At 37.5% G+C, this 25,880-nt stretch overlaps 1 protein-coding gene across 1 annotated transcript in view; it reads right to left on the bottom strand.

The window, feature by feature from the left end:
- The window catches only part of LOC306851495 (LHFPL tetraspan subfamily member 6 protein-like), an 82,371-nt gene that overhangs the window by 6,261 nt on the left and 50,230 nt on the right, over nt 1-25,880 (bottom strand). The gene's annotated exons all lie outside the window — the stretch shown is intronic.

The raw sequence follows: 25,880 nt of genomic DNA, 5'->3' as shown, positions 1-25,880 counted from the left end.
TTACATTTTGTTGTGTAACTCAACTCACACAGTTTGTACTATAAACATGAATAACATGTCAAATCAAGTGCTATTATTTTTCTAAGTGATCTGATCAGACTTACCAAAATGCCATATAAAGGGCTATGCTCAGAGGTGGAAAGAGTACAAAAATATTCTACTTAAGTAAAAATACCATTACATTAATTAAATTTTACTTAAGTAAAAGTACCAGTCTAAAAATCTACTCAAGTAAAAGTAAAAAGTAGCTCATTTAAAATTACCAGACTTACATTTTAACAGTGGGAGGGAGGCAAAACTGGGATAGGCCAAGGGTGTCAAACTCAGCTCCTGGAGGGCCACAGCCCTGCACTGTTTAGATATAACACATCTGATCCAGCTAATCTAATCATTTAGGCTTATTTGAAAATTACATGGTATGTGTGTTGGAGCAGGGTTGGAACCAAACTCTGCAGGGCTTGCAGCTTGACACCCCTGGGATAGGCTTATAAATTTCAAACTAGCTGTCTTTAATTAAAGGAATCAGTTATTTAGAATAATAAGACATTTGGGCTGTTACCAGGCAAATTAAATCAGTATCAATAAAATTCATCTTTGCAAATGCAGAGGAAACACAGAAGCTTCATCTGAAGTGGCATTTAGATTTAATGTTAACTGTTTAATGCAGGACATGAATGCATTATATATAACAAAAAAAAAAATCAAGATACTTTAAATGTCAAATTAAAACCGCCAATAGGTGTCAGCAATATCAGTTATATGCATTACTTCTGCATTCTGAATCTTACATTCGATGATGACACACACAAAACAAACCAGGATAAAGATGAGGGAGCTGACTTTGAGAGAAAAGCAAGCAATTTGGATGCTAAAGGAAAAGAGGAAGTCAATTAGAGCTATAGCAAAAATAAAGGGCATGGAGAAATGAAGAGTTTGGAAACCACCAGTGACACCAGCAACCAACAACTACCTGATTGGCTGAGAAAACAACAGTAGTTGATGACAGACAAATCATAAAAGCTGTTAAAATGAACCCTAAAAGACGTGTCTGTAAAATCACCAACAACTTCCAGAAAGCTGGGGTGATGCTCTGACAATCTACTGTCCTCAGGAGACACAGAATTACAGATGCTACACAGCAAGATGCAAACCTCTGACCAGCACCAAAAATAGAAAGGCAAGATTAGAGTTTGCAAAAAAGCACAAAGGTGAGCCAGAAGAGTTTTGGAACTGTGTTTATGGACCGATGAGACAAAGATGAACCTTTATCTAAGTAATGGGAAAGCAAAAATGTGGAGAAAAAAAGGGAACTGCAAATGATCCCAAGCATACAGCCTCATCTGTAAAGCAAGTTGGAGGTGGTGTCATGGCATGGGCATGCATGGCTGTCTCTGGAACAGGCCCTCTCAACTTTACTGATGACTTAATGTATGATGACAGTAGCAGAATTAATTTGTAAAGGTACAAAACCATCTTGCATACCAATATGCCACCAGATTCATTGGGAAGTGCTTCATATTGTATCAGGACAATGACCCAAAACGCCCTGCCAGTTAAGTCAAGGATAAATAAGGGCAAAGAAATTGAAAGTCTTAGATTGCCCAAGTCAATCTCCAGATTTAAATCCGATTGAACATGAATTTCACCAGCTGAAGAGGACAGTAAAGGCAGAAACTCCCCAAAACAAGCAACGATTGGAATTGGCTGCATTAAAGGCTGGGAAAAGTATTTCAAAGGATGAGACCAAGAGTCTGGTGATGTCTATGGTTCACAGACTCACTGCTGTGATTGTGCGCAAGGAATCTGCAACTAAATACTGTAATACCTTTTAATCTTTTATATCTGCCTTATGTTCAACTGTCCCAATACTTATGCTCACATCAATGAGTGGGATGAACTCTAAAAGTGCTGTTCTTTTTATTTGGTAAAACATGTATGTGTTGAAACGGCTAATAATAAAATGTGACATTCTGTAGTTTAGTCTCATATTCATCTTTTAATCATATTTGCAAATGTCTTGACTCCACAGCCAACAAAGCAATTTTGTCTTTACTGATCCAAAACTTATGGAGGGCACTGTATATATATACTGTATATACAGGCACATACAGTTTGTACAGTATAAAAACCATTACGCCTATGGGATGCCCCACTTTTCACAAAAACAAACGTGTGTGTGTGTGCACGCGCGCGTGTGCGTGCGTGCGTGCGCAAAGTTTTATATATTTTAACGCCTCATGGAAAAGGTATGAGCTGTCATTAGGTCAGAAATACAGGGGTAAGTTCAGTTAACTTACTGTCTGTGTATCGTTTCTGTACGGCTTTGTAATGTTTTGTCATAATTAGATAATTTCGTGCCGAATCTAATAATAACTTATTTTCGCGGTATTCAAGATTCAAGATTTTTATTCATCACATACACAATTATACAGAGTATAACCAGCAGTGAAATGTAAGTCAAGTCCAAGGACAGTGCAATTATATAGTATACAAATATTTAGAAAAAGAAAAGTAGAAAATATAAAAGAATAAAATAAAATAAAAGATAAAAAATATAAATGTGCAGGTCAGTATGTTGTTGACTTAAATAGTAATATAAGAGGAATGTGCAAAAGAATGTGCAAAAACGTTGTACAGGGTATTTAAATAGCAGCAATATGAGGTAGAACAATTATGAATAGCTTATTGAAATAGTGATATTTACATGGAGTCAAGTGATGTTATGACACAGAGTTAGAGTTTAGGAGCCTGATGGCCTGCGGGGAAGAAGCTCCTCCTAAGTCTCTCAGTTTTTGCCATCAGGCTACGGAAGCGCTTACCAGATGACAGCAAAGTGAATAGACAGTTACCAGGGTGATTTGAGTCCTTGATGATTTTGACAGCTCTACTTTTTCAGTGTTTGAGGTAGATGTCCTGCAGAGAGGGGAGAGCAGACCCTGAGACTACTCTCTGTAGTGCTTTGCAAATCCTGATTGGAGCTGTTTCCATACCACACTGAGATGCACTAAGTCAACACTGAGATGGTCCCTGAATAGAAAGTTCTCAGGATTGCTGGTGATACCCTGAATTTCCTCAGCTGTCGCAGGTGGTACAGTCTTTGCCTGGCTTTCTTAACCTGTGTTTGGATGTGTGTAGTCCAAGTCAGGTTCTCGGTGATGTTTACACCGAGGTATTTGAAGCTACTCACCCTCTCCACAGGGGTCCCACTGATCATAAGAGGAGTGTAGGGCCGCTGCTGTCTCTTCCTAAAGTCCATGATCAGCTCTTTAGTTTTGCTCACATTCAGAGAGAGACAGTTGTCCTGGCACCATGATGTGAGTGCTACCTCATCCAAGTATGCGGTCTCATCATTGTTGGAGATGAGGCCCAGAACCAGAGTATCATCAGCGAATTTGATAATAGATGTGGAGCTGTGAGAGGACACGCAGTCATGCGTGTAGAGAGAGTAAAGCAGGAGACTCAGGACACAGCCCTGTGGGGCTTCTACGTTCAGAGTGATGGAGTTTGAGGTGAACTGGCCAACTTTCACCACTTGAGGTCTGCCGGTGAGGAAGTCTTGAATCCAGTCACAGAGTGAGGAGTTTAGGCCGAGGTCTGTGAGTTTAGAAGCCAGCTTGAGGGGACTATAGTGTTGAAAGCTGAGCTATAGTCAGTGAATAGCAGCCTTACATAATTCCCATTGTTGCTGTCCATGTGTGTGAGGGGAGAGTGGAGGATGTGAGAGATGGCATCATCAGTAGATCCGTTTGGGGTGATAGGCTGAAAAGGGTCCAAAGAAACGAGTATGGAGGAGCAAATGTGGCTCTTTACAAGTCTCTCAAAAACCTTCATGACTATAGATGTGAGGGCAACTGGGCGATAGTCATTCAGGCAAGAGAGTTTATTGTTCTTAGGCACAGGGATAATGACAGATTTTTTAAATGAGGTGGGAATCACGGAGGTAGCAAGGGACTCATTAGAGATAGAAGTGAACAAACCAGCGAGCTGATCAGCACAGGACCTCAGAACACGGCCGGTTATCCCATCAGGTTAGAGCCCTGCACGGGCCTCAAATTTAGGCCCTAGCCCGGCCCTGGCCCGAGACGCTCAGGCCCTAGCCCTGCCCACGTCCGACAGCTTATCAGAATTACTGGCCCGAGTCCGACCCGAGCCCGTCTTTTTTCCCCCTTCTCCTAAAACAGTTTATACTACTGTTTCAGCTATTAAAATAGTTCAGTTTTGTGTGTAATGGCAAAATTATTATATTTCGTTTCATTTTTTTATTAAGTTAATTTAGAAAAAACGTTTGGAGCATTTTTGTTCGTTAAATAGCCTATAAGTTTTTGTTATTTTAAAGTAACGACCAAGCGGCCAGCGGCATGAGCTGATCATAGCCTATGTTTGATCAATTTAGCCTTCTCATATCATCATGACTTGCCTAAAATAAAATCTATAGATATTTTAAAACAGTTCAAGTATATAACAATGTTTAAACGTTAAATCTGCGCTATAATAATAATGTGCGCAGCGCGCTCTGCAGGACATGGAGGCACCAGCGCAAACACTTGCATTGTTTTCAGTGGAAACAAATTAAAATAGCCTACACCGTCTTTTTTTTCTGATAAAGGTAAGATTAATACATCATTCGGACCTGTAAAGGGTCTACTTGTATTTGTGTGCACTCACAATACCAACAAAAGGTAGTTCTTTTATAAAACAAAGAAAACAAACATGATGCGCTTTCTGCCCTCTTCTACCTCATCCTCCGACACGGTGATTACAGGATTATCGCTGCTCTGCCTGCTGCTTCCTGACGCACTCGACGACAGAGTCACACTGCCGCCGTTGCAATCGAAGCGGCCGTAGAAGATATTTAACTCATCGGCCAGCAACGGATCTGCTCTCACCTCTGCGGAGGATTTGTTTCCGAAGGCACAGATGGTCTTCAGTCCCTGCCACATCCGTCGAGAGTCATTGAGCTGGAAATGAGACTCAATTCTCTCTCTGTATCAGTGTTTGGCGGCTCTTACTGCGCGTCGGAGAGCATAGCACGATGCTTTGTACTCGCTCATATTCCCGGTCAGAAGAGCCTCAATGTGCATGTGTTAACCGCAGCACGGATTGTTCTGTCCACCCACGGTTTCTGATTGGAGAATGTCCTTACAGTTATTGTTTCTGTAGCTTGCTCGGTTAGCATGTTTACAAAGCTTAATGCTACATCCGTGAACTCGCTGACATCAGATGAACTCGCCCAGAACATGTCCCAGTCGTCGTCATCAAGAGCAGACTGTAGCATAGCTTCTGAGTGGGAGGACCAGCGCGTCACTAATCTCTGCACCGGGGGATCCTGGACGAGCCTTTTTTTATATTCCGGTTTGAAGAAAATGGTGGCATGGTCCGATTTGCCAAAAGTCGGTAGTGAGCAGGCTTTGTAGGCATTCTTAAACTGAGTGTAGCAATGATCCAGTGTATTTGGTTCTAGTTGGATACATGTTGATGAAAGTTCGGCATGACCTGCCTGAGGTTGGCTTTGTTAAAGTCTCCCGCGATGATAAAGGCAGCGTCAGGATGTTTGTTAATGTAGCCGCTGAGCACATCGTGAAGCTTAGACAAAGCCCAGCTGTCTGCCTGTGGTGGAATGTACACAGCAGTAAAAATGATCGATGAAAACTCCCGGGCCAGATAAAATGGGCGGCAAATAATGGAAAGATGTTCCAGATGAGGCGTGCAGGAACGTGACAGAATGGAGATATTCCTGGGATCACAGCATTTCTTGTTAATCATGAAACACACTCCTCCACCCCTGGATTTACCGGCCTCTGCTGTTCTGTCCATCCTTAAAACCGTTATCTTGGCATTATAGCAGTGTCCGGAACCGAGGACGAAAGCCATGTTTCAGACAAACAAAGGATATTACAGTCCCTAATGTCCCGTTGGAAACTAATCCTGGGATTGGGAGATTTGCCCATGGATTGGACATTTGCGAGCAGAATGCTCGGAAGAGGAGGACTGTGAGCCCTTTTCCTGAGTCTGTCTCGAATCCCAGCGCATTTCCCGCGTTGTTTCTTGATCCGTCGCCTCGGGGGGTTATTGTTCATCTCCGCATTCCGAAGAATCTCCAGAGGCCACGATGGATTCGTGGATAAAGTGTCCTGGAACAGGTTAGTGTAGCGGTTTCCAATATCGAAAAGTGTTTCTTTGTTATAGGTGATCAGTGCCGACGTGAAATGTGTAAAAAGAGAAAGTAAAAGTAAGTAAAAAAGTAAATAAAAGCAAAATCTAAGCGGAGCCACTTGGACGGCGTCCGAACACAGTGGCACCATCTTGTTTTGTTTTTCATCCTCTTTTTTCCTTAGGTAACGTTAGCTGCATTAGCTACCATATTACAGGTATGTAATATTATTCTTAAATGGTATGTAATATTATTCTTAAATATTGTTACTTAAATGTAATGTTGTTCAAGTTCAAGTTCAAGTTTATTTGTATAGCGCTTTTTACGATACAAAAAGCAGCTCTACAGGAAATTAACTTTCCACAATATATTTATATATTGCAGAACCTTAATATATAACTTATTATTATATTAACTTATGGCAAAATTTGGTAATCTCTCATGGTGTTTGAGGTCCTTTTACTCTTCCTCTGTTTTAGTGAATGCTTGTGTTTCTTTAATCAGAACACAAGAGGTTTATCCAGGTTAACAGTAAGTTAGAGAGGCCATGTAAAGTGTTCTTTATATGTTACTGTTAGAAATAATAATTTGTATTTGAGATTGATGAATAATAGGCAGATCTCTGGATTTCCAGGCTGGCATACTGTATGGTTTTACTAGCATTTAACAGTTTTTCATCCTTATTTTACAGAATCTGTTTTGCCTCCTAAAAATTTTTGAGACATGGTGGATTCGCAGCAATGGGTCTACAATCATCCTAGAAATCTTGAAGGAGTTCCCCAGAATTCAAGAAAAACTTGGCACGGTAAGAAATCATTTTGATTTTATGGTTTCGTTTACAGAAATTTGAAATAGTTAAATTGTTAGTGGGGTTGTGCAGACGATATCGCTGAGAGATGATGTCTTTGTTGATAGTCAAGGCGATATTACAGGAGCTGCCCCACATCTTTAAAATTTGAGCACATTGTTTTCTGTGATTGTTCACAGCAGCAGCACCTCTGCCAGACCGCCACTAACATCTACATATTCCTAATAAATTACATTATGTTTGTCTCAGGAATCATTAACGTAGGCTGACTAAGTCACACTTCAGCCATGCCATTGTCACTTGGTCTGCCTGTGTCATTTGTTTCTGATCCAATCTATAACCCAATCCAATCCGATCCAAGCTATTTAAAGGAATTAAGACATTTTCACAGGAAAAGTGTTTCAATGTGTCGTTTTTATTGTGAGATCAGTTTAACAGCTTGCACTGTATTATTCTTATGGTTTAGATGCTAAAAGGGAGAGTGCTTTCAAAGTCCTGCTCACTCTGCTTCCCTAATCAATATTCAAGAACGGAGGAAAGGTCTTCAGACCCACAACCACAAAATCCTGGAAGTCATTCATTTTATGTACAACCTGTACATTTTTTTTTTTTTTAAGTTTTAGGCCACTAGTATTTTCAACAGTTAAAAACGGTTTTAAGTCAGTTATTTCTATCTTTTTGCTGTAGTGTGTCAGTAGGAAATGTCACTTTACATTTCCAAACATTCATTTTGCCTTTAAGGGAAAGGAAGTGGTGTGCGGCCAAGTATGGTGACCCATACTCAGAATTTGTGCTCTGCATTTAACCCATCCAAGTGTACACAGAGTAGTGGACATACACCCGGAGCAGTGGGCAGCTAATGCTGCGGCGCCCGGGGAGCAGTTGGGGGTTCGGTGCCTTGCTCAAGGGTCTCACCTCAGCCGTGGTGTTGAGAGAGTGTTGGTTGTTCACTCTCCCACCTACAATCCCCTCCAGACCTGAGACTCGAACCCACGTCCTTCGGGTTACAAGTCCAACTCTCTATCCATTACGCCACGACATAATTGTAATAATACAGTGAATGCCTGACAACAGCCAGTGCTCCACACAGAGATCTGATCTGATCATCATCCAGTCTGTCTGGAATGACATGAAGAAACTGAGACAGACTAAATCCAAAAGAACTGTGGCAACATCTCCAAGATGCTTCCAGAAACCTACCTGCAAAGCTACAGTACTGTTAAAAGTTTTAGACACTTGTGAAAAAATGCTGTAAAATGAGGATGCTGTCAAAAATAATGTCATAAATAGATTTTCTTTATCAATTAACTTCTATTAACTAAATTAAATAAACGTTTGGTGTGAGCATCCTTTAAAATTAAAGCAGCTTTTGCCCTCGGTGCACTTGAGCAGAGTTTCTCATGAGCTTTGCAGGGAAGTTTCTTGAAGCATTTTGGAGACGTTGGCACAGTACTTCTGGATTTAGTCTGTCTCAGTTTCTTCATGTCATTCCAGACAGACTGGATGATGATCAGATCAGATCTCTGTGTGGAGCACTGGCTGTTGTCAGACAAAAATCTCACTGGATTATTACAATTAATGGCAAAACGAATGTTTGGAAATGTAAACTGACATTACAGACACATTACAGCAAAAGATCGAAATAACTGACTTAAAACCATTTTTTAATTAAGCTGGCTAAAATACTAGTGGGCTAAAACTTTTGCACAGTACTGTATATATATATTGGGGGCTTTAAATACCCCATAATGTATGCCATGTTGGTTGGATTAAATTTAGGTAGACAACCAAGTGCCAGTAAACAGAAAGAAACCTAAATCAGTAACACAATAAATATTTAGTTTGAGCAACCTTTACCAACCCAGTTCACAGGAAAACCCTGATGGTTTGGTTGGTTTCCATAAAATACACTTAAACGTTATTTATTTAAGTCAACTTAAATGTTACAACTTAAAATTTTAAGTTATGTTGCAAGACTAAGTGTTGTGTAATTAACAGGTGGGGACTAACATGGTGATGCATTCCTGCACATTTTGTGCCTTGTTGACAAGACAACGACCTCCCATACCTTCCCCATTGACATTGGAATGGACTTCTTGCTTGAGGCTGTTTATCTTTTTGAAGTCCTTTTTTACACTAACATCTTCCTTCCTGGGAATTTCTCCAGCATGCAGTATATCATATTGATGGACAAGAGTCTTTATGTGTGAAGTATTTGAGGGCAACAGTTTTTTCTGGCCACTTGTAAAGTAATTTTGTTTTATCACACGTATTGTCTGTTGTAGGTATCTTTGTTTGGCTTAGGTTTAATGGCACAATGTTTGGACTGATATAATCCATTTCTTAGTTGGATATAATGTTTAACAATAGCACCCATTCAAATTTTTTTTTTAAAAGAAATAAATTTAAATAATAAATAAATTGAAAACTCATTAAATTGATATTTACAGTTGCATTTTTTGTGTTGTGTAATTGTATTACAGAAAACTAATAATTTTACATTCCTTTGTGATTGTTATTCATTATTATTGGTAATATTGGTAAATATAAAGGTAGCAAGGCAATGAGACAACAAATAACCCAATGTTTAGGTAATGTTTAACCCAGCAACACAGTTAACCTGACCCACTGGTTGGGTCAAATAAACAACCCAGCATTCTGGGTCAAATTGCTCAACCCAACACTTGGGTCAAAACAACCCAGCACGTGTTCTGTCCCATAGTTACCCAGCGGCTGGGTTAAGGTTGGATTATTTTTTAACCCAGCATTTTTAGAGTGTAGAAGGCACACAACTGCCATGTAAGCACTCCTGTAAGGACAAGATAACTGGAACTGAGCAAACAACTGGGTCCTTCTCCTTTGAGGAGCACCAGCTCTCAAAGACTTTCCATTTATAAGCATAGAGGTGTGTGGTAGATGGAGTAGTTGGAGTAGCAATAGTTGTTAACACTTGTGGGCTGCAGACAGCTCTTTGGAAGTTGATTGTGAGCCCCAACACTGAAGGTGGTTGATGAGCATATCCAGAGGTGGAAAGTAACGAATTACATTTACTCGAGTTACTGTAATTGAGTAGCTTTTTTGTGTACTTCTACTTTTTAAAGTAATTTTTAAAATCTGTAATTTTACTTTTACTTAAGTATATTTTGTTTGAAGTATTGTACTTTGCTACATTTTAAAACACATTAATTACTGAGTAAAATAAATATATAAATAAATAAAATCGCTCCCTGGAAAACACTCAAATTGTAAATTGCCACTATATCGGCCATCCACTGCGAGGTTGACAGGCAGTCAGTGGGCAGGAATGGACTGGTAATCAGATTTCTATATGCTACGAGATGGCTAAACCCTCCTCGCCCATCTACTATCCCCACTTGGGGCCTAGCTTTGGTTCTGAAAGCTTTGGCATGTCCTCCTTCATCTCTCCCTTCTCAAATCCTGTTGATACAGCAAAGCTAGTCTTACAGTACATGTAAGTCTGTAATCAACTGTTTTGTTATCTTGTCGTTCTTTGCTGACTTTTTTTGAGTCACTTTGAATGAATCACTGTATCGGTGTTGTTGAATCAAGAACAGCTACAATTGGATTAGCCCAGTTCGCAAATGGATCGTTCAGTGCGTTTTGTGAACTGTTTCAACAGGTTCGTTAAAAAGAAACAGTTTTCTGTAATTTAATGCCATTAAAATAAATATATTAAAACATTCTAATTTATATTTTAACAAAACAGAAACTGCCTTTAATTGTAAAATGAGGTCAGTAACAATCAAAACTTCTTAGTGACAAAAAAAATAACCTCCCAAAATTATCATAAAACTAAAAATGGACTGAGATCACTTGAATCCTTGCTAAAACTAGTGGGCTGCGGCCAGGTCCCCAGTGCCACATAAAGATAGTGCGCTTTTTCTCCAGATTACCATGATGAGTTGGGGTCTTGACACAAACTCCCTTCTCACTCCAGCTGCTGTCTCCGGATAGATACACAAGTCCTTGGCTAAGGGGCTTTTCTATCACATTAGCCTAATCCTTTCCAATTTTTCCCTCATCAGTTTTAGCAGGGCCGGAGAGAGAGGGATAGGTACTGTGAGGCTCAATGATTAACCCCCGTCACACTGCACAGACTTACTGACAGGAATTAGGCTAATCTATACACTGCTGTACACAGTTTGAGCAAGGTGGGAGATGTCCTTACACACACACACATACACACACACACACAAAAAGACATTGAGATATTATTTGAGATTACTTGAGATATTTGGCAGTGTGAATTAGAAATGTCTTATTGATTCCAATATTTTTTAAGGGCAAGCTCTAAATGAAACTATGTCACACCCTCAAAAATGCATAACTCTATATAGTTGCAAGATGAAAAATGACAGCTTACTATACATTATGTCAAAGAAAGAAGCAGATCTAACTGTTTTTTTTTTTAACACAACAATAATCTGTACAGGATTTTATTAAAAAAGAAAGAAAGAAAGAAAGAAAGAAAGACAGAAAGACAGAAAGAAAGAAAGAAAGAAAGAAAGAAAGAAAGAAAGAAAGAAAGAAAGAAAGAAAGACGCTTAGGAGTGTGTCAAAGAGAAATGCAGAAGAATGACAAGGTTATGTAAAAAAAATCTATGTATTTTATTTTATTATTTATGTGTAGTATTTTAATGGAAATGTTATTTATTTCCCTTTGACCAATAAAAGTTATGTGGCTATTCATTATGGAGAGATTAAGAACAAGTCCTGCTTTAAGAACAAATGTGCAACCAAACTGTGAGCTAGTACTAATTACTAACTCCCTTGTGAGAACATGGGTTTGATTCCCAGGGTATGCAGGAACTGTATACCTTTAATACATTTGAAGTTGTTCTGGATAAAAGCATCTGCCAAATGTGCAAATATAATCTCATCCAAAAGAACACTGAGACTTAGGCTAGTATGCAACCCATATAGCAACATGCTACAAAACCACTCAGACCACATTAGTAACCACAAAAACACCATACAGCATGAGTTTTACATTATATAAGTTAATTTTGTTTTTCTTCCAATGAGCCTTCATCAAACAAAATCATCCAAAAGAAATTCAAGCTTTTGTGTTCAGTGCCACTAAAAGTTTTAGCACCACAGAAATGTGAAAACTTTGCGTTTATATAATCTTTGCTGCAGCAGAAGCACAAATGTCTTTGCCAACAGCCCAGCCATGTTGTGACGCTAATGTATTCCTGCTGAATATTAAACAAAATCATAAATTCTCTTTCAAGTCGTCAGTAATGTCAAGAGATAAAGAGACGTGTAATCAGCTAGAAATGCCCCGCAGCACTCAAAAGTAAAAACAAAAGGGGTACAGCCTCCTCCATCCTAAAAAAATAAAGGAATGCAGCATGAGAGATTTATTTTGGTCTTCATTAATCATGAAGTGGGTGCTGTCCTCATTTTAGCACTGAGAGACCTATAGCACTAATACTGCTAATTAGCATAGTGATAAAACTGTATTTCTGTTATCCATTCTTCATTTAGTTATGGACATTTTAGCTGTTAGCTGCATAAAGCCTGTTATATTTATTAGCTTCTTTCCTCGTTTGGTTGTTCCCTTTATAAGTCCTCAGTTTTCCCTCAGTCTTGGTCTTGGTTTAATGTTGTATTTATGGCTAAGTGTGTTCATTTTTAATAAAGAATACTCCTTTTCGTCCATTCCTCGTCGTGCGCATTCCTCTACAACCACAGCCCATAACACCCACCTCAAGGCATATGTTTTAAAACTAGCGCCCACCATATAAAGACTGTTATTTTTCCATCTTTATTTGATTGCATTTCATTAAGTGTTTTTCCCCTGAAGTTTAATCCCATCCTCCACACTTACTATGTGTGTTACTGAAAGACTGAGATGGGAAGAGGAGGGACAGAGGGTGGGTGGAGATTACCAAGAATGGAAACAGCAACTTTATTGATGTGCCAAGAAACCACAGGGAGGTGGAGGTTCTGAGCACCAGCTAGGAGAAGCACTTGTTCATGGGCCTCAAAAGTTGCTCTCGAAAAACTGGGCTATGATGTGTCTCTTGTCTTTCTGTTTCCTGCTACATCAAACTTTGTGACCTCTTTATGTCTGTTTTTCTACTTCAATGATAGACACAAACAAAAACCCTGCAAGTGCGTTGATGATTCACCTCACGTCAGTGTCCCAGATGTGCATGCAATTACTCGTTTGAGGTGGAAAGTGGCAAGTTCTAAACCACCATAAACATGCTATAATGAATTCCATCTATTTCAGAGAGGTTTTGACATGCAACAAGAGGTGTTTTGGTTTTTAGAAGCACCCTTGTCGTGGGAAAGGAAAATTAGTTACTACGAAAATCTACAGCTCTGTTTCAGTGACTGATGTTGCTGATGGTTATTTTGGAAAATTTCTGATACACTTGTTACACTTTATTGTGTACTTGTAAAAATGACTATCTCTGCATGTCTGGCATTATAATGTGTAATTTTATGACTGTTTTACAAAAACAGAATATTGAGGGTATCAACAAAACAATTAATCTGTAATACTTCATTATTACTGCTCAGTTGTTGCATTCTGCAGTCAAATATATTTGTATATTAACTGCTAAACTATACAATGGGCCGTTGCACTGAAACTTATTTAAGTATTTTTACCTTTTTCTTTGGTTTATTAATAATTGGCAAGTTTAGCTGTTTGTAATCATTTTAATAAATTATTAAAAACATAAATACGAATAATAATGTTATGATTATTTATATATTTATAATTATTTTAAAACCTAATAATAATAATAATAATAATAATTATTATTATTATCATTATGATTAAGAAAGAGTAGTGGGTGGGGGCCAAAAAGAAGGATTTTGCTTAGGGCCCCTACGTGTTTCAAAACGGCCCTGTGATACATTTACATTTACATTACATTTAGTCATTTAGCAGATGCTTTTATCCAAAGCAACTTACAAATGAGGACAATGGAAGCAATCAAAATCAACAAAATACATACAACTGTCATACAATATTGATATTATATAATTGATATCATATAATATACAATATTGATACAACTGTCATTACTTACACATGGTATGTTTATTTTGTGAAAATGACCAGATGACTTCTGTAAAGTTCATTCAGAACAGGGATTGTAATTTTGAACATAAAGCCAAACTCTTATAATTGCTGGCGTTTAAAGTCAGACGTTGGCCAGACAGTATTGATATAGACCAGTTAAACAAGTTGGCATGGCCACCAACAAATTGGGATTGTTGACAACCATCTGAACAGGTGGATGTGGGTGAGATCATAATATGAAAAAGACTTTTGCAACAGGCATTCATCCATGTGCCAAGGGTCAACACAAACTATTCCACACTATCCATCTCAAATCTATTACAATCTCTCACCTTCTATTAAGATCAGATACCTGCATTTGAGAAGACATCGATCACTGGGAGTGTAAAAGCAGTCCATTACAGGCTGCCATTAGTGTCGTCCATTAAAGAAGCATTCAATATCCACTCCTGAGTGGGTCATAATGAGTCTGCTGTTAATGCATGCACACACTCTGTGATTCATTCAAAGTGCCATTCATTCAGTCTGGCCTAAAAGCCACCTACCTCTTACATCCCTACAAGTAATTAAAGATTAAATCACATGATCAGAATACTGAACTAGAGTCTTTAATTGAAGTGGTAAATGTGAAAAGCAGAGCAGGCCCCATGTTTATGACACCTTACCAGACCAGTTGCCTATTGGTTGAACTTGGAAATGACAGACGAAAAAAAAAAAAAATATTTGTCTAATAATTCAACGGCTTGTTGTCAATTATTCCTAACATATATATGCCCTCCATTTGATCAGTTCTGGTATTGTCTGGTATTGTATTTATGTTGCTAGTGGAGCTGTTGCGTTTTTGTCTTCTCCCTTGTTTCTTTTGCCTGTGATTATCTTTTTCTATAAAATAATGAGCTAGAACATGGAAACAGGAACTTCAGAGAAACAATAAACAAGACAAGACTATTAACAAGAACTTCAAAACAAAAGCTCATAATAAAATGAAAGACATTACCTAAAACATGAACGAAAACTCAAACACATTATTTTAATGAAGATGTTTTTAGTAGGAAGAATTTTGAAGAAGAAGTGATTTTCAACTATTATTATTATTATTATTCCTATTATTAATATTAATATTAATACTAGCCCTAAAAATTATTCAAATGTATACAGTAGAAAGTAAAGAAAAGCAACCAAATGCAGAGTGAGAAAAACTTGCTTGTTTTTAAATTCATGATATTTTATGATTTTGGTATGCTCAAATCATTTTCAACATTCACACAAAGTCATTATCACTTGTGAGTCGCAAATTTCCTGACTAGGTGGTGTTTTTCTGGATTGCATTTTGTTCATGGACTCTCAAGTTTTAGTTGGATATTTCCATAGGCAACATTTGCAGTGTCCTGAACGTCATTTCTAAATGTCGCTGAGATGCCAACATAACTTAATATTTGCCTTCATGCTATGCAGCACAAGCATGCTGCTTTATGAAATGTTGGTCTATGTTTATCCAAGTAGTAAAGGTTGAAAAGTAAGTTCTTAATCCAGCCATCAGAGGTTTACTTTCTCTACTGAAATGCTCTTTGGAGTGAGAAAAAGGCTTTCTTCTTTCATCTGTCTGCATGCCTCGGGATCACTTGTACCTTTTGTCATCCTTTCCTGGTCCTCTTCAATGGTGCCTCAGGAATTCTGCACCCCTGCTCTCTGGCCCACACAATACCATTCACGTTTAGCATTCAAAGGGGCAGAAAGGAGAGGGCAGGGCAAAAAGAAATAAGCCCAGTTGAGTTTTAGGGAGCGAGGAGAATGGGAGCTGTGAATAGGTCACGTCAGAGCTGGATTTAAAGGGCTGCTGTCAGAGGCTTTAAAAGAATGAGGAGCACAGTGAAAAACGGCCCACCGAGGGTTGAAGGCAGCGTGGTAGCTGTTGAGGTGAATGAACTGCCAGGACGGGACCTGCCTCTCCCTCAGACACTTTCACAGGGACTAAGACTGATAGAAGGAGAAAAGAATGGGCAAATGGGAGCAGAGGGAGGAGAAGTGAGAGGAGAAAAGAATATGAGGGGAAGTACAAGGAACAACTGAAAGAAAGAGAGACATGAAGATGGATGAGAAAAAACCAACAGAAGCCAAAGTGAGGGCTCAAAATTCAGTGTAAACATGCAATGCCTTATCAAAGCCATCAAAGTCTGAATAATGCCTGCTCTGACCCACCTCAGCCCCTAAGTATCAAAGTATCCAGTTGTAATTGCATTTATGCCATCTCACCATTAAACAGTCTGTGTAGACACCTAAATGCCACTTCAGACGCACTTCTGTGCCATCTTTGCAGTGTAAATTTGGCATTAGTTACACAGAATAAGGCATAGTATTTATATAAATATTACAAATAATATTAATAACATTACAAATATGTTTATCTTTATTAAAGACAACAATTCAAAAATGTTACTATGCCCCATGACATTCTTCTTCTTGACAAGAATTAATTTGTCAAGAAATGTAAAATATTTAATGAAATAAATTAATTAATTAATGAAATGAAATGAAAATAATATAAACAATTTACTGACTTCTAAAGACATTGTTTGTATTCAATGCTTTCTTCAGCCACAAAAATGTAGTCTTTAAATGTTCTTAATTTTATAAAATTTTCTTACTTTATATAAAAAATATATTATAAAAATGTACATATTATATAATTAATATAACCATTCATAAATGATAATATAAGTGATAAATATGAATAAAAATAAATATATAATTAAATAAGTTTATTTTGTTTTACTTAAATTTTAGTAATTAGTTTTTTTTTGTAATTTTTATTACTATTATTATTATTATTATTTATTATTATTTTTTTTAAATATGTCTATATAGTTTTACCTCATATTAGATTCTGCTCATACATGCAAACTGTATTATCTTTAATTTTACAGTCTCAACATACCATTATGCCTTCTTTATGGTTAAGCTCTCTTAAAACATATTGCACAACAGTCTTGTATACTGTGAATATCTTTAGACTATTAGAATCATATTTTTCCAGAGTAGCCATCCTCTTTGTCAGGTTTGGGATATGAAGTTTGTTATTGCGAAGTGCTTTGATATTCCCTTGCTATTTCTGTAACATTTCATCTTCTTTTACAGTCCAAACAGGATCACAGTAGAATTTTTGCAGCAGCTTTTTACTACAGCGAGTTTATCATTGCAGAAAGCTTTCCCATAATCCAGTGAGGGAGTGCTATGGATTCTTTTAGGGTCATTGAAAGGATGTATACCGCAGCTTGGAGTGGGAGGGGATGGGGGTGGGCTACTTTGGTGGGAAAGTTTGGATCTGGAGTGCAGTAAGTGGAGGCTGTAGCAATTAATGTATGTGTTGAAGACTGGATAGCTAAAAGTCTTATACCATTAGACAGCTGAATTTGAGTGGATCAAATGTGTTTTAATTCCGATTATATCTCTGTGTGAAGCAGCCTGGGAATGTAGCTCTGACTTTAGGGCATTAGAGGGAGATTTGAGGCAAGTCAAAGTTCAAATCGCTATAAATAAGCCATTGTTTTTCACTAGTGTCATCTTCATTAGTTCACACATAAAAGAGAAAATCTGCTGTATGAAAGGGAGAGAGATGGCTGTCAGCCCATGAGAACAAGGTCGGGTCAGATTGCATTAATCTCAGCAGACACTGACCCAATGAAGACAGAGGTCAAGGCATGCTAATGAACATGACTAGATCTATTTAAAGAAGTAGATTAACAAAAAATTTAAATTATGTCATCATTAGGACTTTAGCAATTTAAGACATTACTGCTGCAATATTTTATTCCGTAAAGATGCTTTAAAATAATGTGTATTGTGTTTATTAATACAATTGACCACTTAATTTAAAGTGTTTTCACACCACAGCATGCATACATGAATATTTCAATGTTATGTTGTTGTCTGCAAGTTTTTATATGCTGGTTGCACCAAATATCTTTGATTTTTGGGACAAAAGTATTAATAAACAGCTAAGCAATTTGGATAAATATAGTTCTTCTGGATGTTTGAGTCATTACTGTCTTGTTTGCAGGCCAAAGCAGATTTATCCAAATTGAATCCCCATAAAAACCAGTGATGTCTTACACAAAGTATTGCCGGATTGGTAATAATTTCAGCAGAACAAGCAGATGTCTATGCTACTTCCCTTGAGACAGACCTCTGCAGTTCTTTGGCAGGAACTCAATTTGTCCACATGGCTACTATGTCATTCCTGAAACCCATACATCTCACTTCAGCAATCCCCACTTCATCCCCATTGATCTGTTGTCCACTGAACATGTCAGAGATTTCTAGCCAATAGCCGGATTGATCGAATCAAACCCTTAGTAAATCAAGCCCTGTTAATTATCTAAGAATATTTTCACAGCAAATTTAAAAGCTTTAAATCTAAGTTAAAGGGACAGTACACTCAAAAATGAAAATTCAAATTAAATAAACCACGTGTCATTTGCATACCTGCATGGCTTTTTTTCTGTGAAAAATTAGACATTTTGAAGAATGTACCTGCTGCTCTTTTCCATGCAACCTGAATGCAACTGGAAACAGGTATGGAATTGGAATGAATGATTACTGGTTTCTTTCAAACTTATATAATCATAATAAAACTTAAATAATCATACAAAAATAATCATAATACAATTATTCAGAACTGTGAATTTTGTGAACCAGATCAAATGATTCATTTCTAAAAAACAAACTAACTACATTTTTAATAATTGAATGCATTTTCTTCTCTAATAAATACTAATTTCTGTCTTTGCCGTTTATATATAAATATATACATGACTTCAGAAGACATGGACCATAGACCACTTTTATGATGCATAATTTTATAGCTTGAAAGCTGTTGAACCCATACATACTTCACAATTTCTCTGTCGTTTCTCATGTCTCATGACATGAGAGTGAGTAAATAATGACAACTTCCATTTTTGGATGAACTGTGCCTTTAAATTCAGCTTTATTCTGATTTTCTTGGAGAAATGTGAGCGTTAATACAGCGTGTGGGATGATGATAAACTGCAGTCTCGCTGTAAATGACTTTAAGATTGATATCAGAAGCTCACAACTCCGATTTAACAGACTTCAGATGAGGGGAGCCATTGAGGTGCAGCTTGTAGGAACAGGAATGGTAAAATCCTTCAAACTAATACCACAATCCCTCCTACATATAAAGGCATTTTTATGACTGCACACTGAACGTCTATCTCCTTAAGCCTTATTTCAGACATGTCCAAAGAAGATTCAGAGGAGGGTGCGTGGAGACTTAAAAAGAAGGGCTAAGGAATGTATTAGTGCTTGTGAAATACTCCAGTTTTTCCTCCTTTAAAAAATGCAGACATGTCTGTCTGTCTACTTTACTTAATTGTCACTAAAATCCTTGCTGCAGTACAGCTCAGACACCAAATAAGTCCTTGCGAACTCGTACAAAGTGTGAGTGACTGAGCTATTAAGCCAAATGGGGTGCTTCAGAATGCTTGAGGATTTTTGAAAGGAATCTGAGCATCCTCTAAGATTTTGATTGACATCTGCACCACAAAGAAAGCACGTCAATGTCTCTCTATTGCACCAATCTTTTAGTAAACACTTAATTATTCCTTTGCTCTAAATGCTAAGAGCAGTATCTCAAAGACGTGATCCTTTCTCAGAGGACTTCACCCAGTTCCCATGACCCCACACATCTCTGGCTTCCATTAATAATGGGAAACTTTGTAGCAGCCAGCAGAGAAAAGAAAATTCAGAACTGAAAACATTCACATGCAGTATGGGATATGACCTGAAAAGCATGCTAACTGCAGGTAAAGTTAGGCATACACTTGTGAGATTTTCGTTTATTTATTAAGACAATTTATGACTCTTTTTTTTTATTATTATTTAATTTTGTCATATATCATTTGTCAGACAGTGGATTATAGGAGAGATGTCAAGATTTTCAGTGAATAACGAGAAACTTTTTTTTTTTTTTTTGAACTGGACTGGGCAAAGCATTGTCAAATCAGATTGAATTGTTCAGACAACTCTGTGATGGAGTAATTTTAAGTTATCCATTGAAAAATATTTCCCTCTTCATATCTTAATAAAATTATTTGAATATGGACATTTTCAGATATGGGGTTTCAGGATTGTGTCAGGCTTACTGGAATAACATGTCTGTGGCAAAATTTCTGAAAAATGATATTACATTCAGTTTATTTAAAAACAGATAAACATAAATTTGGCAGTGTCTTATTATGTTGGTAGTTATATGCAATGTGGCAGTTCGGAAATAAAATATTCAGTCAATGCCAGTGGTGCTAAAAAGTTCATGTTCTATTGCGTTTGAAAATAACATCAACACTAAACCTAATCAAAAGTGTTAACAAAAGCAAACATGAGATTAAAAACACAACTGTGTCGTTTTACAGTAGCTTGCTTATATGACTTGTGTCTCGCTGGACTCATACCCGAGTGCTCTTCATCGCAAGTGCAGTGCTGTACCAGATGAGCAAGTTTACTACAGTACATTTGGAAAGTCATACTAGTCACATATGTGATGCAAACGTCAAAGTGTATTAGTTCATGCACTATGGTTTACTAGTGTTATGAGGTCATAACATACTGTAATACTGTGCAAGGAACTGTGTGAAAATAAGTCTTTATTAATCAATAATCTGAACCTGTAATTTGTGTTAAAAGGAATAATAGTGGTTGTGTTTACTGCCACTATTCAACTGAAAACTACAGTGAATTTAATGTACAGGTAAGTTTAGCAAGCGTTTTCTATTATATTAGAGAGAAGTCTTCATCTAATGTGAGTGTACACAATTTGTTTCTTAATACGCAAAATTTGTACCAGACTCCTGATTGGAGCTTGACAGCAAAAGTCTTCATCAAACATCCACTTTTGTGCTCTGGGGAAGAATATACATGTTTAAAACAACACGAAGGGGAGTAAATGATGACAGTTTATGTGTGAATTATTCCTTTAAAATGCCTACTTGTAACTCTTAAAAATAACACTTGATCTTCACGCCTTGGGATAAGCAAAGCACAACACAATTCATCAGCAAGAAACTGTGCAATACTAGGCTATAATCACACCTCTTTCTTCTCTGACGCACACAAGGTGAGTTTTTTTTCCCCCAGGGTTTTCAGTCAGGCTGTCAAGATCTTTACAACAGCAGTTACTGAGCACCGATGAGAAGAGCGCAATGTGCTGTGTTAAGTCACTAAAACTGCGTTTAACAACATTTCACTGCTGGAGCCAGAACATACAGCAATACGCCACACTGGATGAGTAAAGGAGGTACCAAGTGTAATACAGGGCAGAATGTAAAATATGTATGGAGTTTTTTATTGCAGTGGTCTGCTAGGTTGTAATTTGTTTTCACACTTTTTTTTTTTTTTTTTTGGTATAATTAATCCCCAAACCCCCAAAAAAATCAACCCCAAAAAAACCTTTTTACCATAATACATCATTTCGAATCTCTGCTGCATACTTCTGTGTTACGATAATGACCTCCAAACCAGTTAAGCCGCTTTGCCGCTTTGGTTAGTCTTTGTAACGGGCAGTGGACTATCAAAGTAAGCCTCTTTTTGCAATTGCTGATCAAACAGGCGCTCAGTTCAAAGTCTGCTGGCATTAAAAAACAGCTTAAATCATCAAGTTGAGCTGACAACATGCTTGTTACTAAACTGAACACTTTCTATAAGAAATCCCAAGAGGGGTCTGAGTCACATCTAGAGACCAGGATATCACAGAGGGCTAGTTAGCAACCACCTAGCAACATCCAGAATACCCTAGCAACTATATAGAAACCCATTTACAACCATTTTACAACCAAAGTACTCATATTTTCTGGTGAAATAGTTTCTGTAAATAGACACTGATTGCATTTACATGGTTTACATAAGCATCTTACCCAAAGAGCCGAGTAAAATTTAGGTAATGTGCACACTGAAATGTAATGAACTATATATAAAAATATGCATGAATATAAGAAGATCTAACTGCTCATTTCATGTAGCCGCACTGGCTGTTGACTTGTCACTGTGATGAAAGTCACCATGTACTGCTTAGCTTCTCTAAGCCAACTCTCTGAGTGCTTAGGTTGGGTTTGTTTTTTTGAGGTCCTGTCTGATGTGTGTTCACCTCTGGGCACATGACTGACAGATGCTATTTATGGTTTTTAGGTAATTTCAACAGCATGAGAACATTTGGGTTTAAAGTCGTGCACACAGAAATGTCTTGAGGCAAGACTTTTCCAAAACAGACTCTACAGTAGATCAAGGGCAGGATTCTGACAACAATCCTGACCAGAGGCAGAATAATATAAATTTATCGCTGCTTTCTTTGGCGGGTGGGAGGTTTTGATGGAGAGCAAGAAAGCATTTGTACTATGCTAATGCATGACTGGGTGCTTCTTCAACTTTGGTCACTTTTTTTCCCTTTTTGTCACATGAAGGTCACATTAAAACTTTAAACATGCCTTCATCTTTATTTTTGCAATGTTTCAACTTTTTTTTTTTTAAAGGGGTCATCGGATGCCCATTTTACATAAGTTGATATGATTCTTTAGGGTCTTAATGAAAAGTCTATAACATACTTTGGTTAAAATTTCTCAGTGGTAGTGCAAAAAACACCTTCTTTACCCTGTCAAAATCAGCTCTGTTTTCAGCACGCTGATCTAGTCCATGTTGCTTTAAATCCTAGTGAGCTCTGCTGACTCCACCCCTCTCCTCCGTGTAATGACGAGCAGGCCATAGAAATGTGTAGATTCCCTATTTAACCACTCCAGATATGTTGATGCGTCAGCCATCTCGCATTCACCAGAATAACCAATGAATATTCAAAGATATACAAGCGTATAACTGTTGTAGATGCACACAGTCAATGCGCTCAAAGATTCGCAGACCGTTCCAAAAATGGCGGATGGCTTATATATGGCAGCCCATAGAAACAGTCCATAATGAGTTATCTAGGTATATATATCTATGGAGCATACTAAACTTCAGCCGCGAAACTGGCTAACTAGCACATAATAAGGGTTTTTATGAATCTTTGCAAATCGCCTTTCCTAATACTCACTTCATCTGTAGATAAAACTAGATCATGAATGATTCGGGCAAACATAGATGCATTTATGTAGATCAGGGATCGGCGAATTCACTTCAAAGCGAAAGTAACGTTAATCTTCTGCCTCTTGAGTGGCTCAGATGTCAGTAGTGACAGCACTTATATACAGTATATTGCCAAAAGTATTGGGTCACCCCCTTCTACTGAACAGGTTTGACTACTTTAGTAATTTCCATGAGTACAAATCTTAATGTTTAAGCATATAAAGATATTCTAGGGAATTGTGTGTTTTTAATTTTATAGCAACAGTTTGGACAGAACCCTTTTCTATTCTAACATGACAGTGCCTCTGTGTATAAGACACAGTTCAAAAACAAATGATTGATTCAGTCAGTGTGGAAGAACTTGACTGGTCTGCAGAAAGCCAAGTCCTGATCCCAGCTGAACACCTCTGGTGTGACTTTAAATGCAGACCTTGATCCAAAAACTCATCACGAACCTTTATCACGTGATGAAAACGAGACGAGACGCAACGTAAATGCTGGTCATGTGACGATGACTATAATTAAATATATAATGCAATATTGTTGATGAATAAAAACGAGACTAAATGTGGTTTACAAAATAAAAACTATGCTAAAATGTCTCTTCATTTTCGTTGACCAAAATGAGACGAAACTAAATGTTATACAATTATTTCGTTTAGTTGCGTTATTATTATTATTATTTTGCAGTATTTCTGTTTCCTGTGTCTCACTTCTGGGGCTGCATCAGGTTGCACTGCGCAGACGCAGGCGATGTCACTTCCTCAAGCCCCACTCGCGGCATTATTTAGAAGACGACAACAAACATGTTAACATGTTTGGTTGGTAAAATAAATGTTGTAAATTCAAATCAGAGTATCTTCCTTGTCTGGAATGGATGTATTCTTAAGTCTATAAGGTAACAATAATATAATAAGATAACCTTGTTTGAAATGGGTTTGGCTAAAAGAAAATTTTGGTTTCGTCTATACCACTAGCGCAGTGGTGGGCCGTCAGGGGAAGCAGGTCCTTCTCTGCTGGCCCTATAAAAAATAAAATTGTGTGAAAAATGTTTTGTTGATTATTTAGGTATCAATTTCATTTGTGTAACAAAAAGAAAATGACAGCTGCAGTCATCGACGCCTACACCAGATATGGTTGCCAATCTATTAAAATCGCCTTTCTCAAGGCGCTCTTTTGCAGACAAAAGAGAATAACTGAGAAAGGAAGACCTACACCCAAAGTGAATTCACTAACAAAGGCCAGCAAAGGTTTTATGCGTCATTTCAAAGATTGCAACTATGAGTGGCTAACAGCTAGCACCGAGCACAAGTTATGTTGTTGGCTGTGTTTACCTTCAAATCCGAGTAAAGGGGCATGGAATGACAGACCCATGGACTTTATTTACAAGTGACAGGTGAGTGCTTTATTATTTGATGAGTATTGTATCATGCACATTGTTATGGAGGTGTAGGTGGTGCGTTGATAATACTGTGGTGCGGTGTGTGGATGTCCAGCATTTGTACAGTTTTGCTGCTTTGGGCGCGTCGTCATTTTAGAGTGACATGAATGTGTATAGTGACCTGTGTATTGGCGGATTACTTTTACTGACCATGTAGGGAAATTTACTCGGCATTTAACCCACCCCAATCTAGACTACTATTAAAATAGTTGATCAGCCGTCATTGTTTGTTGAGAGCCTGTGTGCAGCATAATATGTGCATTATATGTATATAGCTGCGTTAGCTGTAACAGAGATGTGTAAGATGTGTACATATAGTTTACAGTTGTTTACTGAAGGCCCTGACTAAAACCCCACGGTATGCCACTGCTACTAGGTACTTATACTATATTGGCTGGGTTAAATAGAATTGCATTACTAAAAAGAGACTAAAATGCAATTTTCATTGACTTAAACTAGACTAAATGTCATCAGTTTTCGACGACTAAAACTAGACGAAAATGTCATTAGTTTTCGTTGACTAAAACTAGACGAAAGTAGTCATGGATAATTCTGACTAAAATAGGACTAAAATGCTCAGACATTTAGTTGACTGAAACTTGACTAGACTAAAAAGAGTATGAACGTGACTAAAACTAATAAAAACTAAAATGACAGCTTCACACAAAGACTAGACTAAAACTAAAATTAAAACAGGCTGCCAAAAACAACACTACTTGGTACAGTCATTTTAGACACTTTCAAAACTGTTGCAACAGAGATGGAAATACAGTTTTTAAATACGTGAATTATTATTACTTTGTTGCCACAGTTTTGTTAGTGCCTTCTTCTGTTCTAAAGAAGGGGGTGTCCCAATACTTTTGTCCATATAGTGTATGTACAAATCAATGGTGTTTGATGATGAGTTTTTGGCTCAAGGTCTGCATTTAAAGTCACACCAGAGGTGTTCAGCTGGGATTAGGACTTTGCTTTATGCAGACCAGTCAAGTTCTAAAATTAGAAGCACACAATTCCCTAGAATATCATTATATGCTTAAACATTAAGATTTGTTCTCATGGAAATTACTAAAGTAGTCAAACCTGTTCATTAGAAGGTGGTGACCCAATACTTTTGGCAGTATAGTGTATATATAAACAGATATCACCTATCATGAAAATCACCAGTTAACAGAGTTATTATCGCTAACAAAGAAGTATATTATTAAATATATTATTTAAAAATACAAAAACGTATTTTATTTCCAATAATTGTCAAGGCAACATTTATCATTTTTGTTTAGTTTAAGTT

This window comes from Barbus barbus, assembly GCF_936440315.1.
Source record: "Barbus barbus genome assembly, chromosome: 31".
Classification (NCBI taxonomy): Eukaryota; Metazoa; Chordata; class Actinopteri; order Cypriniformes; family Cyprinidae; genus Barbus; species Barbus barbus.
The sequence above is the reverse complement of the archived record's forward strand: the minus strand, read 5'-3'. Positions and strand labels throughout refer to the sequence as shown.